Source organism: Amblyomma americanum, chromosome 4 (assembly GCF_052857255.1).
Source record: "Amblyomma americanum isolate KBUSLIRL-KWMA chromosome 4, ASM5285725v1, whole genome shotgun sequence".
NCBI lineage: Eukaryota > Metazoa > Arthropoda > Arachnida > Ixodida > Ixodidae > Amblyomma > Amblyomma americanum.
In genome coordinates this window covers 212971646-212989687 of record NC_135500.1, presented here as the reverse complement: position 1 = coordinate 212989687, position 18042 = coordinate 212971646, and the positions used below count along the sequence as shown (strand labels likewise).

The window sequence follows — 18042 nt, the reverse complement described above, 5'->3', positions numbered from 1 at the left end:
CCCGTCAATGGAATGTTAAGCGTAGTTGCTAGCAGCCATGTACTTAGAGTTTAAAGGGAACTGCTTCATAAATCAGGATTAGAAAAACAGCAGGCGAAACGCGCGCAACATTATAGTTAGCATGCAGTGTTTACACCTTATCAGTGAAGAAAACAGCAGAGGCGCGGCCTTCACTTCCGCTTTCACCTTTTTTTTTGTGCGCCCCTGTTTTGTGCGGCACATTTACACACGGCAGTGCAGAGCTCAGCCTCAGGTGGTAACGACAGCTTCTGTGTTCCTTCATAAGTTCTGCGACGTTGCAAACTAATCGGCATACCATCGCGGCTATTTTGTTTTTTAGGTCTGGCGTATTTTTTCTCACGGAAGTTCCATAAGGCACGATTCCCATCATGCACTGGTGCAGTGCACTTTATTCTTGTCGGCACATTCAGCAAAGTAGCGTCACAATCATAATCATCAGCCTGACTACGCCCACTGCAAGGCAAAGGCCTTTCCCATGTCTCCCCGGTTAACCATGTCCTCAAATTACCGTAATTACTCGCTTAATCGACCACTCGCCTAATGAATGCACCCGCTACTTTGGCAGTCAAAAAGTACAATTTTTTTTAAATATTTTATTCAGCGCAATGAATCCCCCCCCCCCCCCCCCCCCCTAATTTTCAGTTTTTTTTTTTTGCGAAATAAAGTGCCTTCGTTATTCGAATAAATACAGTATTCCAAATAAGCGATCTTTCTCTTCATTCCGAAATAGGCTTCTGCTCTGGATAGCGTGCGTGTCATTCAAGACAAAACTGTGCGAGGTATTACAAAATTGGGCGCACCGTCAAAACGTACCCACAACAAGGTGAGATTACTAACAGCTATCGCGCGATGTACAAGACAGTGCGCGAAGCAGTCATGTTGCGATCCAGGAAGCTAATGCTTGTGCATGCAGTCATGAATATTTGATATTTCAGACATATTCGTGTCCCCTAAATGTCCGTGATAAGTAGGAGACTGAACTTTCTGACGTATAGTTTGGAAGAACTTCTATTTGGGCTCGATGGTTCATTTTGATCCAGAAAGGAAAACAGTAGCGCCGAAAAACACACACACACAGTAGTAGAACGACGTAGGACAAGCGCTAAAAGCCTAAGCGCTTGTCCTACGTCTTTCTTCTACTGTGTGTGTGTTTTTCGGCGCTACTGTTTTAGCGCTTGTCCTACGTCGTTCTTCTACTGCGTGTGCGTGTATTTAGGCGCTACTGTTTCTCTTTCTGGATCAAAATAGACTGAACTTTCCAATCGAATACGGTTTAAATCTGGAGTACCCGATTCGAATTGGAAGTTTCGAGCATTCGCACGCCACAGTAATTAGCCTTGAGGCAGCTTTGGAAGGGAAATAAACCAGATAGGCAAACACGGGAAAAGAGAACTGTCTTTCAAAGATGGCGAAAAAAGCTACTCATACGGATGACCAATGGTTTTTCATTCTTATCTGCTTTGCTAGCAAGAACGCTTGGGTATTTATTTCACTGACTACTGATACTACTTAGGCTTGCTAACCCTGACCCGGTGCGATGCAGTCCCAAGCAGCAGGAACATATCAGGAACCGAATCAAGAACAAGAAAGGAGGAAAATGCGAACGAATTCGACTAGCCGAACCACGAAGGGACGCGGAGAGGACTTGGGGAGGGGTGGCGTGCGGCCGGGTGCTGCCCTCACAACAACGCCCCTCTCCTTCCTGCTAAGAACGGTGGGGGAAGGGGTGGGGGACGAATGCAAACGCGAAAAAAAAAAAGAGCGGTAGGCCAAGTTCGCGTACCTCGAACGAGATGGCGAACGCGCGCCCCGCCGGCTCTGGAGAGAACAGGCTTCGCGCTGAGGCCCTCTTCCTTCACCCGCTCACTCCTCCTCTCCCACCGCGACCGCGTAGAACAGCCTCCGTAGCCGCGAGGGCAGCACACGCTCGAGTGCAGAGTTCACGAGCGGCACGGAGGCGCGCTGTGGGAAGAGGCACACTCGCATAGGACCATGGCGACGACCGCGTCACACTCGGCCTTCCTCGGAGGCGCTGGAACTCCGTGGCTTCCTCTGCGCGACCGCAGGACCGAGGGCTGGCCGCTAACCGGGAGCCCGCTGCCCGTAGCCGTCATCACGGCTGCCTACGTCTACTTTGTCAAGGTCGCCGGGCCCCGGTGGATGTCCAAGCGCAAGCCCTTCGACCTGAAGGCCTGCATACTCGTCTACAACCTCCTGTGCGCCGTGTTCAGCGCTTTCTTCGCGCTTCGCTTCGCCAAGCTCGCCTACTGGGACCGGGGCTACACGTTCCTCCAGGACCTGGACGTCAGCGACGCCCCGGCCAGTCTGGAGATCGTGCGCCTTTCGTGGTGGCTGTACCTGTTCAAGCTCTCCGAGCTGGCCAGCACCGTGTTCTACGTGCTGCGTCGCAAGAACGAGCAGGTGACCAACCTGCACGTCGTGCACCACGTGATCGTCGCCTGGAACGTGTGGATCAATGTCACCTATGCTGCTCAGTCGCACACCATGTTCGTCGTGTGCGTCAACACGATCGTGCACGTCTGCTCGTACACGTACTATTTCCTGGCCGCGCTCGGACCTGCTTTCAGGAAGTGGCTCTGGTGGAAGCGCTACCTGACCCTGGTGCAGATCGCCCAGTTCGTGCTCTACTTCGTGCACGCCGTGTGCCTGCTGTTCGCCAAGGGCAACTACGTGCCCCTCTTCGTGTGGCTGGAGTTCGGTCAGGCAGCTCTGTTCTTTTCCTTGTTTGTGATGTTTTACGTGAACTCGTACACTCAGAGCAGGAGCGCACCAAAGAAGGAACAGTAGCAAAGACACCTTCCGCAAACAGGGGTGAGACGTCGTCTGAATCCCTCGTTGCTACGAAAAGACTCACAGGACCTGCTCAAAAGCGAGTGTTACGGAGTGCGCTGCAGGTCTGGGTTTTGTGTTCGAAGTTGTGCAGAAGCTTTATACACAGCTTGTTTGCCTCATGCAGCGTGTAGATAAACGGAGAAGTGCGTAGGTCAGTATTAAGATATCGCGAGAAGTGCTCTAGAGATGCAATGCCTGCAAACTGTACATATGCGATCACTGATCTTTGTAATAAGCAGGGTCGAGTACGGCAGCGGGAAGAACTGGCACGTCAGTTCTCGTTTCGCAGCGTCGGATCTGAAGAATCGATGAAAAGAAATAATTACAACTTAGGTCCTCTTGAGTTCCGTAAACTAGATGCAAAAGGAGCTGTACACTATTTCAAGGATTTGTATTTAAAGAAAAACGCCCTTTCAAGGGCTTGGATCCGACGTCGCCTCCATATCTGTGGTCTACAGTTGTGGCAGTGACGACACACTCTGTCGTCAATTCACTTCTGTGGATATTCTGTGATAACGCTGTGAACATGGCAGCAGATCTTCTGGTGTTCTTTGGATGAAGAAGCACCTAGAGGACTTGCATGGCTGCATATATTGTCATATATGAATATTTACCAGAGTGTCATTCGGGAAATGGTAGTTTTGGAGACTTTTGCAGTGCACGTTAAGGTGGTGAATTTGCATTGGATGAAAACGTGTCTTTTGCTGATTGCTGAGAGTGTATTAATTTGCAAGGAAACGTCAATAAAGATGCTCAACGTCCAAATAAAACCAGGCACTCGTGAAGTGTTCTTACATACTTCCTGACCGCCACGCAAAATTGTGCACTTTTGGCTGTCGCCGAGGCCATTTTTATGCTGGCGAGGTCCTCACGGAAACTGCTGCCTATCATCGCAATTATCACCCTCCTTTGTTCTTGGCAGGACTCGTCTGGGAGCCTTGAAGCTACGTGAAAAGCACCACACTGCACGACCTCATGAGATCCGCATGCGAAAACTGGCTCCATTGTCTTGTCCCAAATAATTTCTGTCTTTAAACAACAGCCAACTTCCAACAAGGATCTTTCTTTTGCTTCTGGCCGGCTTGGAAATATATTCCTAACAAAATTACAGAGCTGAACGTTGCCCACGAAGGCCTTGATCCTGGCTCTTGTGTCTCATTCTCCTGAACGGGAAGCATGCAAAATGCGCTTATGAACGCCAAATATTGTGATCCAAATTAACGAATATGTTTGTTCTTTGTTGTGCAGGTCAATTTGTTGTGCTTGTACAGTGCGCCTGCGCCAGCCAGACGCGTTAGCTAACGAGACTAGGCAAACCGCCAGCCAAATCAAGAACCTATGTTATGCGCACTGATGTACGAAGAGGTTTGTTAGTATGAATGCAAATTATCTGATGGGAAACTAGAGATGTAACTGGCTTGTCCCATTGCATTCGGACCGGACAAGCAGACGCGAGGAAGTTCATTGTGGGAACTCGAATTCGCTGTTAGTGGCCCTCTAGTGATGATGACGAGGAATACGGAATGTCGCGGCTCTACTTGTGCAGCCTGACACAGATTCTTACGCGGAGAAAATTTACAAGAAAGACTGCGTTTTCCGGAGCGAATTCTAAGCTCCTACGTAGGTCTCCAAAACAATGAGCACTAAGTGATATATTACAAAAAAAAACAAGGAAATAATTGCATGGTGTCGCGGGCATAATTAAATTGTCGCTGAACAATTGTGCTTGAAAATACTTCTCGGTCAGTAGCTGAACTTTGATGCCAAGCTTCGCTCTAGAGAATGTTGGGCTCATTAAACGATGTTATGGAAAATTGCTTATTTCGCTACAATTTGCGTCCCGAGCTTCGCGAGTGCCGCAACATAAACGTTTACCGCTCCGCCCACACTGGTGTTGCCCAACACCTTACGTGGGTTCTCGTTCGCTCCATCCATTACATCACGTAGCAAGGCACATGCGGAAGAGGCGTTTTGTGAACCGATGGACGGAATAGACAAGTCTCGACTTTCTAGGACGCAACCGAACCTTTCGATCAGCAAGGAAGTTGGTGCAAAAAGTGCTTGTGCGCTGTTTTATCTGTGCACCTATTATAATCACACTCTGGTGTTGCTCTCAGGAGCAGTTTATACCAGCTTCGTGCAGCACACGAGTCACGTGTTGTATTGTGTGAAGGAAAAGAAGAGAACGTGTTGGCATCCCTACGTGACTTAGTGGATCATGCAGCGGACTAGTTGCTAGGGGCAGCCGTTCAGGCTATTTATTTCGCGAATCGCCCGCGCTCCTTTTTATCATCGGTGCACAGATTAAATCAAAGCTTTGCAGTCCACTTTCCTTTCCGCCACATCTACGCAATCGCATGGCGCAATCAGAACAACAGGAACTATTCCTGCGATGTGCAATGAATAGCAAAGATAGCAACAGCCTCCAGCGCTCAGCTGTGCATGCTTCTTCCTTCCTCCTTTGCTGAACGCGCGTTGCGACGCTTTTTGCGGTGCCTGCGATATCCTGCTTTCTGTTCCCGCCAGCTATCACGACCAGAAGCAAGCAAACTGATTTTTGTTTCTTATCACGTAGCGTGCAGGAAGAGATCAGCAACTGTCATCCATAACTAAAGCCCCTGAGAAAATCAATTAATTGCAAAGTATGTATGTAACTTAGATTTAGAAATGCAAATTACAAAAAAACAGGAAGTGTTCAGCCCCTCTCATTATCGATGACAGCAGGTTTGGTTTAACTATGTTACATACACATGGACCGAGAGCCCTTGAGAAAATGTAAAGTTACGTATGTAACTTAAGGTTTGGCAATACAAATTACACAAAAAAATAGGAAATGGGTAGCTTTCCTTTTGCCGTTTTTTTTTTGCTCTGTTGATTATGCACTTTTTTCCAGCTGAGCAGGAAACTACCAAACGGCTTTTGTTCAGTGCGAGGTCATGCTGACGCAATGGTGCATCGTACTTATATTTGTCTTAAAAAGAAAATCCATTCGCTTGCGATGTCTGGATGCATAAGTGGTGCGAGCTCTGCAAAGTATGCGAAGGTGGAGCGTATAAATAAAATGCCCAGGAAAGGAAAAGTTACACATATGAAGTCGTGCCGCCATAGCAACAGTGCTTCTGAATGGACAATACTGCACAGTTTAATTGCTCAATGCAAACAGCAATGTAAACAGTAAATTTCATTTGTTAAATCTAGCGCTGTAAGACATGCTTTCATGCACACAGCGCGAAGACGAACACGGACAAGAGGGGAGACACCACAAAGCTCCGACTTCAACAACGTTTATTGCTGCGCGCAGTAGCGCGATGCGGAGCAATGAAAAGGAGACATTGGTTTAATGTCCGCCCGTTATAAAGGGATAATCCCCAAACTCAATCCAATCCATGTCACGCTAAGACATGGACTGATAGGACGAGACACACGCACGCATTGCGCTGAATGACAATTGAATTTTATTCATGAAGCGTTTTCTTATATACATTCCAGATCAGTTGCAGTTGAAACGGTCATTCCCGTCACATGTCCCTTTTCATCACCTTCCCATTTCCTCCTCTAGAGGTGACAGGGACGTGCTGCTCAGGCAGGTTTCTTTAATGTTCTGGGCTTCAATGATCCCCCGTGCCGTTTGATCCTAGTTTCGGCTTGTTACCACTGTTCTTCGATAATAAGCTTCACACTTGCAGGCCTGGCAATAGATGACGAGTTTCCCATCCCCCTTCCGTTTCAGGTTCTTTGCTCACGAAGCAGCTGCGTGTCTTCAGTGCAGTGGGTGTGTGTTTTGTACAGTCTGTCCGTGTCTAAGTTTAGTGCTGGTTTTAAAGACTGCGTAACCAATTCACCCAACAGGACACTCTTAGTAAATTTCAGCTTGTTTGTCCTCTGCAGGGGTGTCGTAAGTGTCCGTACAAAGCAAGGACAGTCATTCCACTGATCCTACGTTGAGACCACGCAGGTGCCACGCGTCCCAAGCGGACCACGTTTCAGGCCACACCACCAAAGCGGGTGCAACACCCCTCGTCCCGGGAGCCCCTGCCCACCCTGCAGCATGTCAATCCCCTGCTCACGTGCGCCGCGCCTAATCGGGGACTGCGGGGGGGGGGGACTAATCGGCGCTGGAGGGACGAGCATCGCGTGACGAAGGGGGGGTAAGCCAACCGGCTTTCCGCGTAGTTCTCGAGAGGCACCTTCCGATGCCCGGGCAGCGGCCGCCGTAACCTGCGGTCGGCTAAGCATCGAAGGAGGAGGAAACGCCCATCTCCGCGTGCATTTCCCGCGTAACAAGGGCTGCCAGGGTGGTCGCGCGCGGCTCATGCTAGCCTTTACATTAGCAATAGTTATGGTGACGAGGTGGGCGGCAAAAACAATAAACGCGTAGAGTTACGAACGAGAACGGCGTAAAGCGCCAAGCGTCTGAGCTCTTGGCGTCCCCCGGAATGGGCGTCGAAAAGGGGCATGCATCTCCGTGTTCCCGGTGCTGGCTCGCTTCCACTCTCGAGCCGAGGGAGAGCATTTCAAGCAGTGGAAAGAAGGCGTTTGGGGCGATGAAAGGACAACTTAAAGCGCGAAGAATGGGGAACCGGAAAGAGCTTCAAGCCATGTAGAAAAGAGCCACCGAGAGCCCCGCGATCCTCCCATTGTTATAAACCGGACCCCCCTTCCGACGCGTACGCGAGCGCCCATGCGCTGACGCCGATATCTAGCGCGGACAGATATCGGCGCCTCACCGAGGCTCGCTGGCGTCTCCTGCAGTGCGCATGCGCAGACCGGTTTTGGCGTACGTCAAGAGCGCCGACGCTGAGCGCGTACGCCCAGGAAGGGCCCTTGGAGTAAGCGCTTAAGGTTAAAAACATCCAACAGAAGTTTTTGCAATAAAAAATAATTATCATCATCATCAGCTGGACTATATGCCCACTGCAGGACAAAAGCCTCTCTCTAATCTCCACAATTGACGCTGTCCAGTGCCAGCTGCGGCTACCCTATCCCCGCGAACTTCTAATCTCATCCGCCCAACTAGCTTTCTGGCGCCCCTAGCTACGCTTGCCTTCCCTTGGAATCCACTCTGTTGCCCTTAAGGACCAGCGGTTATCTTGCCTTCGCATCACATGCCCCGCCCAAGCCCATTTCTCCTCTTGATTTCGACTAGTATGCCATTAACCCTTGTTTGTTCCCTCACTCACTCTGCCCTCGTCCTGTCTTTTAACGTTGCACTTATCATTTTTCTTTCCATAGTTACCTGCGCTGTCCTGAACTTAAGGTGAGCCCTTTTCGTTAGCCTCCACTTTTCTGCCCCGTGGGTGAGTACAGGTAAGATACAGCTATTGTGTACTTTTTCTCTTGAGGCATGTTGGCAAACTGCCATTCATGATCTGGAAGAACCTGCCATATGCGCTCCACCCTATTCTTCTAGCTATTTCACTCTCGTGATCCGAATCTGCGGACACTATACCTGCCCTAAGTCGACGTATTATTCCTTACCACTTCCCGCACCTCGCTACCGCTTGTAAACTGCTGTTCCCTTCCGGGACTGTTGAACAATACATTTGACCTAATCAAATGGTCATGCTGGAGTGACGAACCTTTCACAAAACCGCAAGCCGAGTATTGAGGCTGTGGGCTGTAGGTCTGAATACTCGGCCTCCAATCGAATATTCGGATTGAATAACAGTAAATACTGCGTTTTACATCCGCACAGATGTCGACAGCACGCAGCTCACGGCAGCTTTCAATGGCCGATTGCTATTAAAAGCTAGCTCGTTCGTCAAGCTCGCCACCGCGGTGACAATATATGTAGCAGGACCAGGCTCTCCAATAAAAAGCGTCCGTGCCAGGAAGGTTTCATCACAGCTAACACTAGTAGCCGGGCACCGGGCGAAACTCGCCGCTTTCTTTCGCGACCCGACGTGTATTTACGGCAATTTGACTTGGTTAGGATTAGAGTACGTGAAGTCAGCTTATGCTTTAGGTATTTATTGCCGATAACAATTAACTATTAACATGCGTGAATTCATACCTGTTTACAGTAGCTCTTCTTAGTTAGGCTAACTACCTAACTACTTAAAGTGCTGTTGAAAAACCGCGCACACATCCGGCCCAGGATACCGTTTTTTTCTTGTGTGCGTGTGTTGGTAGGTAACATGCCGGGATGCACGCATTTTGTTCGCAAGTTGATTCTGCCTGCCGGTGTAATGGCGCAAAACACGAGGCATGTGTTTCACGTAATAAAGACGGTAACTGCTATGCGGCAGAAACAGTCGAAGATAGCGGATGTAATTCGCTCCCTTCGGACCGACTAGCAGCTTCTAGTCCAAAATCTAGTTGAATTTGCTGCTATTGTAAGGCTTGCTGGCGAAATTAGGTCGTGCTATATTTTGCACATAAAAGTAGATGTCTAGAAACACGCCTATTTTGCCGCAAAGCTCGTTTTCGCGTGTTCCCGGCTGCAAGAGAGTCAGGGTGGTGTTGAAATGCACCTTGAGATGACACTATTACCCTTTTTGAATGTTGAGGTCACGACGAAAATGAGACGACAGGATGACCTCAGTTAGCCATGAGCAACTAAAGATTCCTTTTCACCCGGACATTATCGAGGCAGTCGCAGGCTGGAGCATTCTTTATCGGGAGAAACGCGACCTTTGATAGTGAAAAATGTTATCTTTCCAAGACAAGCTCTCGACTGCAGCAAAGCTACAAATAACTCATTTTGCTATAGGCGAAGATACACGAAAAAAGAGATTTGAAAAAAAAAAAAGATGTTAACCCAGTTTTCCTTAGAACTTGATCCAGTTTGCGGAACCTTTAAACTGCAATTTTCCATACTGTGACGATTAGTGTGGCCAACTTTGCATGTAGATAAAGAGATAACCCTGGTAAAATAAAGCAATAGCCTCTGTCCAATTCTGATATTTGTAAGTCAAGAAGATGTAAATGAGCTGGTCTGCAATGGCGTCCCCAATCTCAGTAGAGAAATGGCCCGGTGCTTGCTAATACAAGGACATATTTCATACCTTCCTTGTTTAGTAGTGTAAAATACAGCTCTGTCTCTGGTGCGGGAAGTCGCCTTTCAGAAAAGAAAAATAAAAAAGCCTCCACAGCGGAAGAGACCATCTCTGTCGAGCTCTTCCGCAGGCGGGCTGGCAGGCGGGCAGATAAAACCACCCTCGTTATATGATATTTAGTCGCGTGTCAAAGAGCCTTAGGGGGTCGAAATTAATCAACAGTACTCCATTGTGGCCTTCGTCATGGGCAAGTGGTGCGCCCCTCATTACAGTTAACCATTCTCCACTTTCTGTACAGTGACTGCACAAGTAAATTACCATTGCACGCTACTGCATTAGAACACGCCTCTTTGTTGGTTGTTTTGTTATCTTTAACGTCCCAAAGCTGCACGCGTACTATTAGAACACCGCCGTAGAATGCTTTGAAATAATGCGACCGCTTGCGGTTCTTTAACATATGCCCGGAGATTGCACAGTACTCCAGCTATAGTTGCCGTGCTGAGGAGGTGCCGCACATCGCATGAACTTGCCAACATGATTTGCCTGAACCTCTGCTTTGCACGGCCTTTTGACTGCTGGCTACCTTTGGCCACGCGGGGTCATTGCATGCCTGCGCAAGTTGCTTAGCGATGCCAAAGTGCTGAATAGAAACGGTCGCAAAGTTTGACGCCCCGGTGGCTCATTATGAGAAAACGAGGCGGGGCGAGGACAAAGCAAAAAAAAAAAGAGATCATGTGGTGCCAGTCCCTTCCAATGTCCTATCTTCGAGCAGCCTTCTTACCATGATCTCGCACCAACCAGCAAAACTCCGATTTTTCGTCTACTAACTGAACATACGCAGCTGCAAGGGCGTTTGGCTGTATCGCAATGCCCGTACACCGTCGCGCCACGTGGCGTTGAAAGAGAGAAACGCCGGCAACAAGGTACTGCGGCCGACCGGACGGCTGCACAAGCGGGTTTCCCGCTTAGCCAACGGCGTATGCTCATCCTGGTTGCTTCTAAAGACATGGAGCCGAAATTCGAAATCAGACTGGTGCCTCAGTATGCCAACCGAGCTGTCTACAACCATCAATTCCTCAATCCTTGGTGTACTGAGCAGATGTGCGAACAGGTTATGAAGCTTTACGCTGTTGCCGGTGAAAGTCTACAGTCAAGGCTTAATCGCCAGGGATTTATTCTCGAGCAGAATGGCTAATCAAAACACAGCTGCTTGGCTTGCTAAGACAAAATGCTAAGCGTTTTGCTGCGAGGCGTTACCAACGCCTTGGAAAAGCTTTGGCCCTAAAAAGCGGGGTGAATTGTAGAAGAGTGAATTTTCTTTGCAACACTGTTGATTGGAAGCCTGACGGTTTCTGAGCCAATAAGTGGCATGGAGGCTATATTATAGTAACCAACAGAATCACATAATAGGATCTTGTTCAGCGTGATATCTACCACGGCCTCGACGACGTCTGTAAGTGCATGGGTGACCAATTACGCTAGGAACCTTCTTGAGGCTGTATGAAACCGTGTGGTCAAAATGGTCTTATTCGGCCGTACCTAACACGACCGAACGTGTCTTTATGCCCTTTGTATACCGTGCTTGAACCACCGGACTGTTATGTCGAGGGAGAGAATAAACCAGCATGCAAGCCCTTCTAAGTGTATGCGTATACCCCCAGAAATTTTCAAAATCCAGAAGCAGTGAAAAAGCAGGATTTTTTATCATCCTGAAGGCGTGGACTGCACCGAAAAGTGGACGCATTGTGCAGGTCGTGCCGGAGAAGCACATCATTAACTTCATACCTATATGCCTAGACCACGGAGCAAGACTATATGGAGGTGAAACTGCCGTCACCGCTAGGGAGCGCAGGCGACCAGATAAAGTCACAATTGTACGCGCCGACGGGGCCGCATGCAGTGGCGGCGCCATGCGGCGCCTCGTAGAAGCAGCAGGCAAGAAAAAAATAATGCAGCGCCCGGGCAGGCGGCTCCGGCGCGCGCTTAAAGCAGACGACAAGCAGACGACCCGGGTGTTTGCTTCAGCGGGCACGCCGTGACGTTGTATTTCTGTAGTTTCTTTCCAGGCCGCCAGGCGCCGCCAGCATGATAGTGGCGCCGCGGGCTTGTGACCTTTTCTGGTCGCCGCAGACGGGGGAGTTTCCACTCCTATATAGTCTTCCTCCGTGGCCTAGCGCATCAAAAGAAGCTTTCTTGCGGTTTCCATGTTCCGGAGAATGCTGCAGGAACCTATCTGAGCACGAAATGCATTTTGTAATCTACGTGACCATATTGTCCCTCGCCAGCACCGCGCGTCAAAGGACCACGAAGTGCTCCCTTGGAAACATTCGGCGCGCCACAAGCTTGGCACACGTGTTCGATCTCGGCACCCCGCAGCGTGCATGGACCACCCCGGGCCATGCACAAGCCACCACTCAAAAAAAAAAAAAAACGGAAGAAACTGCAAGTTGTGAAGGTTGTTTCGATCCCTGGACAGTAGAAATCGTTTCCTTCTTTTTTGTATTTTTCTTTATATAAACTACTGTTACTGCTAGTGAAAAGGTACTGCTAATTCGTAACCCAGCGCCGTGGAAGGCTGCCCTTCTCTTGAACGTGCCACGAACATATTTTTAACTTCAGTGCGGAAATAACGCATAAATTTGTTCAAGTCTGCGAACTGCAGCCACGTGTACATGCAGCTCCCAGGTCCTGCATGCGCAGGCATCCAGGAGGTGCAGGCGGTCAGTCTCCAGGCCTTCCCCAAGGCTGACTATTCATGTGAACCCTGACAACCTTCTAGCAGCCCTACTGTAGAAAACACGTCTGACACCATCGGCGCGCACACTCCATAAGCGTGAGTACGGCAGGGTTTTTGTCACAAAGGCACGCGGTGGCTGCAGATCGCCGATAGCAAGGGGACCGGTCTTGAGAGCAGCGGTGACATGCTCCCTGCAACCCCTCCCCACCACGTTCAACGACCCCTAACCAACACACCTGTAGTAGTAAGTGGATGAAAGGGGAAGAGGAAAGGAAAGTGCACGGGCTTGTGACTGATGCTATCGCAGCACCACCACTGCCGGCGTGCAGATAGAGAGAAGGATAGGTAGGGTTTCAGAGGAAGGAGGAAAAGGGGAGTAGTACTGGGATGGGTTTTATAACAATACACACATTCCGCTTCCCTTTCTTTCGGGCCCCTCTCCACAGACGTCTACGCTCCGTCCCCATCCAGTGTTGTCCCCTTTTCCAGGAAGCGTGGCTTTTACAGGAGAACGGCATCGAGCAACGGAAGCCGTTTTGGAAAACTCCTTGCACCGTGCAGGAGTAATACCCCTGTCACACGGACACTGTAAAGGTACTTTGAACTAATGCTCCATTACTCTAAGGACGAACGCGCGCTGCCACACGGACGCGCCAAAGGACACCTAGCTCAAAGGAACTTCGAAACAAGGCAGCTCGAGTTCGTCCTTTGAGGCTTCAAGGGAGTACTCTCTCTCCCAGCGAGTTAACAGCATAAATAAATTGAGAAAAGAAACGTTCAATTTTCGTTTTATAAATTCACTTCATAAGATTAGTGGTGTTTTAAAAATATAATATCATTTGTTTTGTGGCAGTCTCACCACGCCATACTCTCGTTCCAGATATACAGCGAGTTGTGCTCAGTGTGGCCAACACTGTGATGTTATGCTCTGTACTTGGAAAATCATGTCATTATTGTAGTTAAAATTGCGTTGCATTAACATAATACGGTTATAAAACTAATTTACTAAAAGACTGACATTTCTGTATTTACATGTGCAGTGCAATTTAAATAACGCTTTTCGCCGATGAGGGCGCTAAAAAGTTCTTGCGAAGGTTATTCCTCGACCGTGTAGCACGGACGAACTCCCTTGAAGTAGTGCTCCTTTGGGAGCGTAAAGGAGCATTAGTTCAAAGTGCCTTTAGGTTGCCCGTGTGACAGGGGTATAACTCCGGCGCGATGCGCGTGCCCCTCGCGGCGGATTGGGCAGACCGGGTGGCAGACGCGCCGTCCCGTGCCGCTCAGATGTGGCAAACCTGCCCGGGAGCGCGTCGTATTCTTCCTTCGCTCGTTGTTTTGGTGATATTCGGTGGTCACAGATGAATTGCTGCGCAGGAGTCTGCAATAGCACATACTTGAACTCGCCAGAAACAATGTTTTTCACGTCCCCAAACAAGTTCAACGAAGCAAAGCGACGGGAACAGTGGAAGGCTCTCGTCCCGACGGGCAGTGAGCCGGCAATCATGTCAGTATTCGCCGCATGGCGTTGTTCCCAAAATAGAAAAAGAAGGCACTCTACAAACCCCTGCATTCGTAATTTTTCTCACCATCTGAAAAGAATCGAGCTATTCTTCGAGCTATTCGAGACTCGAGCACGGAGCCCATATTACGCATGAACTCGTAAGTCGTGAAAAGTTAGGCAGGCTCATTCAAGAGAGTACGAGTCATGTTTATTGCAAGAAAAGGTGCGTGATTATTCTTTTTTAAATATAGTGCAGACGGCGTTCCTGACAAGTGCGGGAATGGGGCTTTTATATGAACCGCTTTGGTCAGGTATATTACGGTGTAAAACCAGTGTTTTTGCTTTCCACTAAGGGGACACGTATAAAACAAAGCTCGATGGACAATTTCTGCTGCCCATTTAAAACGCCAGAAATTGTATCAGAGTCTCCGTTCGAAACCACTAAATCTTCAGGACCAGTCCTATTTCGCTCTCCGTCATATGTACTCCATGAAGTCGTTTTTCATGTGGCTGGTAAATTAAGCCAGTGGTCTCGCCGTTCGAAGTTCTTAGTTTTCACATCAGCACTCGAACATTGCAAGGACACCCTACGTGGTCTAGCTTATTGTTTAGGAGGCCATTTGATGTCAGCCTGTGACGTTGCAATTCTTAAGCGAAAACTCCTTTAATTAGACTAAGGTTCCCTATTTATTGTGAATGTTTCCTTCAGCAATTTGGAAAAGCCGTCTGTTTGGAAAAACGGAAAAAATTCCTGGTCTTGAAATTTCCTTGAAAGCCGACGAAAATCTTCCTCTTAGCAAAGTTTACTGCTAACATTGGATGAAAAAGGGGATGTAACATCACTGATGTCAGCTGTGCAAGTTTTGAGGCTGGCAGTGGAATTGCGCAGACTTTGTTCTAATATTCGTCGAAACAAGATTGTACAGGAGATCGACGTGCCACAACACAGAGAGCGCCAACAAGGCGCGCTGTAGTGAACGGCTCTGGGTTAAGTGGTTTTGGTAGACCGCTGGGGTGGAAAGATTGCCCGAGGTGGTCATAAATACAATTACCGGAAATGATAATCAGTACCACAGACCAAAGGCTGGAGCATGCCCCCTTCATTGCACAATATGCGCCGTATGTATGCACATCTTGTAACGTGGTTCATTACCATCCACAATTACGAAGGATTAATACGATGAAAAATTACAGAGAATGTTTACCGCATTCGAATCAATGCGAAAGTAAGTTATTTGTTGCCCAGAATGCGGTGATGAGCGGGCAGTGCCGCGGGACAGAGCGCTCGCGCCATCATCATTATCGTTAGCCTGACTACGCCCACTGCAGGGCGAATGCCTCTCCCATGTCTCTCCAATTGGTCATTTGCGGAAACCTGTAAGTCGTTTCCCCTGCAAGGCTTGTTTTCTAACCAAAAGGTCTCGATCCCGGACGGCGCACATATTCTTCGAGCGAATAAAAACTCCGGATGGTGGCACTCTGCAGAGTGTAGGCAGAAAAAGGAGGGATAGCGTACTCTGTCACAGTGCTGTGGGCAGTGGGTTGTTCCTTGTTCTGGCTATGAGTGCGGAGGAGGGGGGGGGGGATGAAGAGAGGATGTTGGAGAGATGGTGTTGTTCAGCAGAAAAGCTTTAGGAAGTTTAGTATGAGGTAGCTCACTACGGCCCGCACAGGAACAAAAGCCCATTTCTTTCAATTTCCTGCCTAGCCTCTACTGCAGTGCTACAGAAAGTTGACTGCAATGCCCTTTTCTGTACTGTACCATTGTACTCTTTCGACGGCTCCCTCCAGGCCATCTTGAAGTAAACTGGCGACATTCCCGAGTTTACTCAGAAGGGGGAACTTGACTCTTTGTTTCCGCAAACAATGCGAGATTGTCGTCTGGGAACGAGACCTTTTGCTTGGAAAAAATGCCTTGTGAAAAAGCTGACTTTCAGATTTCTGCAAATGGTTGATTAGGCCAGTCCTTTGCCAGCTGCGGCCACCGTCTTTCTACTACGGCCCAAAGACCACGTCGGCAAAAAAACACCACCGAGCATTATCTTCAAAAATCCAATCCCCGAGCGCCTGGCATAATACGCTGGCCTGGCAAGAGAAAAAAGTTTAATCAGAGAATCGGGCAACACAAAAATGACGTTAAGTTTGTGAACACAGAACGCAAACCCCTCGCCGAGTATTCCGAGTGCGCTAACCCCAACATCGCCTTCGAGGAAGTGAGCGTGTTGTCCTTGGAATATAATCCCTTCATGAGGCGCCACGTGGAGTCGTGGCACGAGCAACTCACAAATACGACTGCGGACAGGTTCCCAGGAACGCCTCCCTCCGCATATGTGAGTGGCCGCTGCCAAGTGACAACAAAGGGGAGGCGAAGGCTGCTTCCTGCCTCAGTCGCCCCTGAAGACGGGACCGAGAGAGGCCCGAAACGTTGGGCTGTTCGTAAATATTGGCTGGTGTCGGTATTTCTCAAGTTTGTTTTTATACTATACACGTCATTACAATCTGGGACCCCCAACAAATTAACCTAGCCAAAACCCTTGAGTCTGTTCAGAGCCGCGCGCCAGACTGCCTTTTCCACAGGATTTATCATTCCCGTTTGAGTCATTCCGTTATCACCCCTGGACACCGCCTATCACTTCGCATCAGTCATCCGAAAGCTCTTCATACACCTCGAGCACCACTTCTGCACATCTGAAATCATTCGTCACCCAGACCGCTAGAGACTGGAACAACCTGCCTTCTGAAGCTTTTATCTGTCTTGGCCTGGAATCATTCTAATCATTCATCACTGACCTAATTAAATGATGTTAGCCCACCCCTCATGTAATGCCCCTAGCGGGCCTTTGAGGTACTAATAAATAAATAAATAAATAAATAAATAGACAGATAAATAAATAAATAAATTGAAACACAAGCCTAACATCGAAAGCGGCTTTGGTACAGTTAGTGGGGCGCGTTTGAATGAGTTGTAATTCCAGTACTACTTGGAAGTGCACCCATTTTTAACGGCTAAAAATTCCTTTAAAATAGTTGTTCTTACCGGATATTCTTTTCGTGCACGAGTGAACTTACGGAGCGCAGAAATAAAAAATGGGCCACGCTTCAAGTTCTTTCCCGCACGCCCAAATGCGCGGTGTCCAATACAGTTGCGTCTATTGTGTGCGGGCAATAAATAATTTACTCGGCTCGTGTTCGAATATGGGTCCCGAAGAAACTTCCTGTCACTTTTCTTTGGCGGTTTCGTTCGCAACGAGTGCGTTTGCAGACTTTTTTTTCTTCTTTTTATATGCGGTCTAGTGCCCTAAAACACCTGTTTGAACATCCGCCTGCTTCTGTGTTCTGCATGCACGAGGATATTGTGTGTCATTGTATTGCAGCGCGAGTTCCTGGTTCTACGCTTTGAAAGCGCCTATGGGAAACGTAACGGGGAACGGAAAGGCAAGCGTAGCTGCGGACAGTTTTTAAGAAAACGAATTGCCTACGTTTCTTAAAGCCTTGGCATGCCTTGCTTATTGCTTGAACGCTTCGATGAGCATGAGAAAGAAAAGCAAAAAAAAAACGACTCGCGTGGATTAACTGCAGACCCGTTACCCGTTCCGGTGTTGCTGCGGGACCGGTGCCGACTGACCACAGCCTTAGCGTATCCAACGTATGCGTACTCAGTCGGGCGAGAAGACGTTCTCTTAGCTGACTGCAGGTTAGAATGCGGATTCGCTCTGAAGGGTCATTTGCTTCCTGGTAGACATGTTTACCACTCGTGCAAGCGACCAGGAACAACTCGCAGTTTCTTTGTTGTGCGCCGTGACCCAAGGCTGCTCGGAATGTTCTACAGTGGCATTAAAGAAGAAAAAAAAGCTAAATGGAAATAGATGCAGCCGCCACGTCCAGCAACATTAGACTTGTCTCGCCTTTAGGAAAGCAGTTCTTGGTTTTCG

General features: G+C 48.7%; 1 pseudogene across 1 annotated transcript; it reads left to right on the top strand.

Moving 5' to 3' along the window:
• Positions 1–1930: 1930 nt before the first annotated feature.
• LOC144127569 (very long chain fatty acid elongase 7 pseudogene) lies at positions 1931–3643 on the top strand (annotated as a pseudogene). The gene has a single exon (XR_013313543.1). The product of XR_013313543.1 is annotated as a very long chain fatty acid elongase 7 pseudogene (transcript).
• The last annotated feature ends 14399 nt before the right edge of the window (positions 3644–18042 follow it).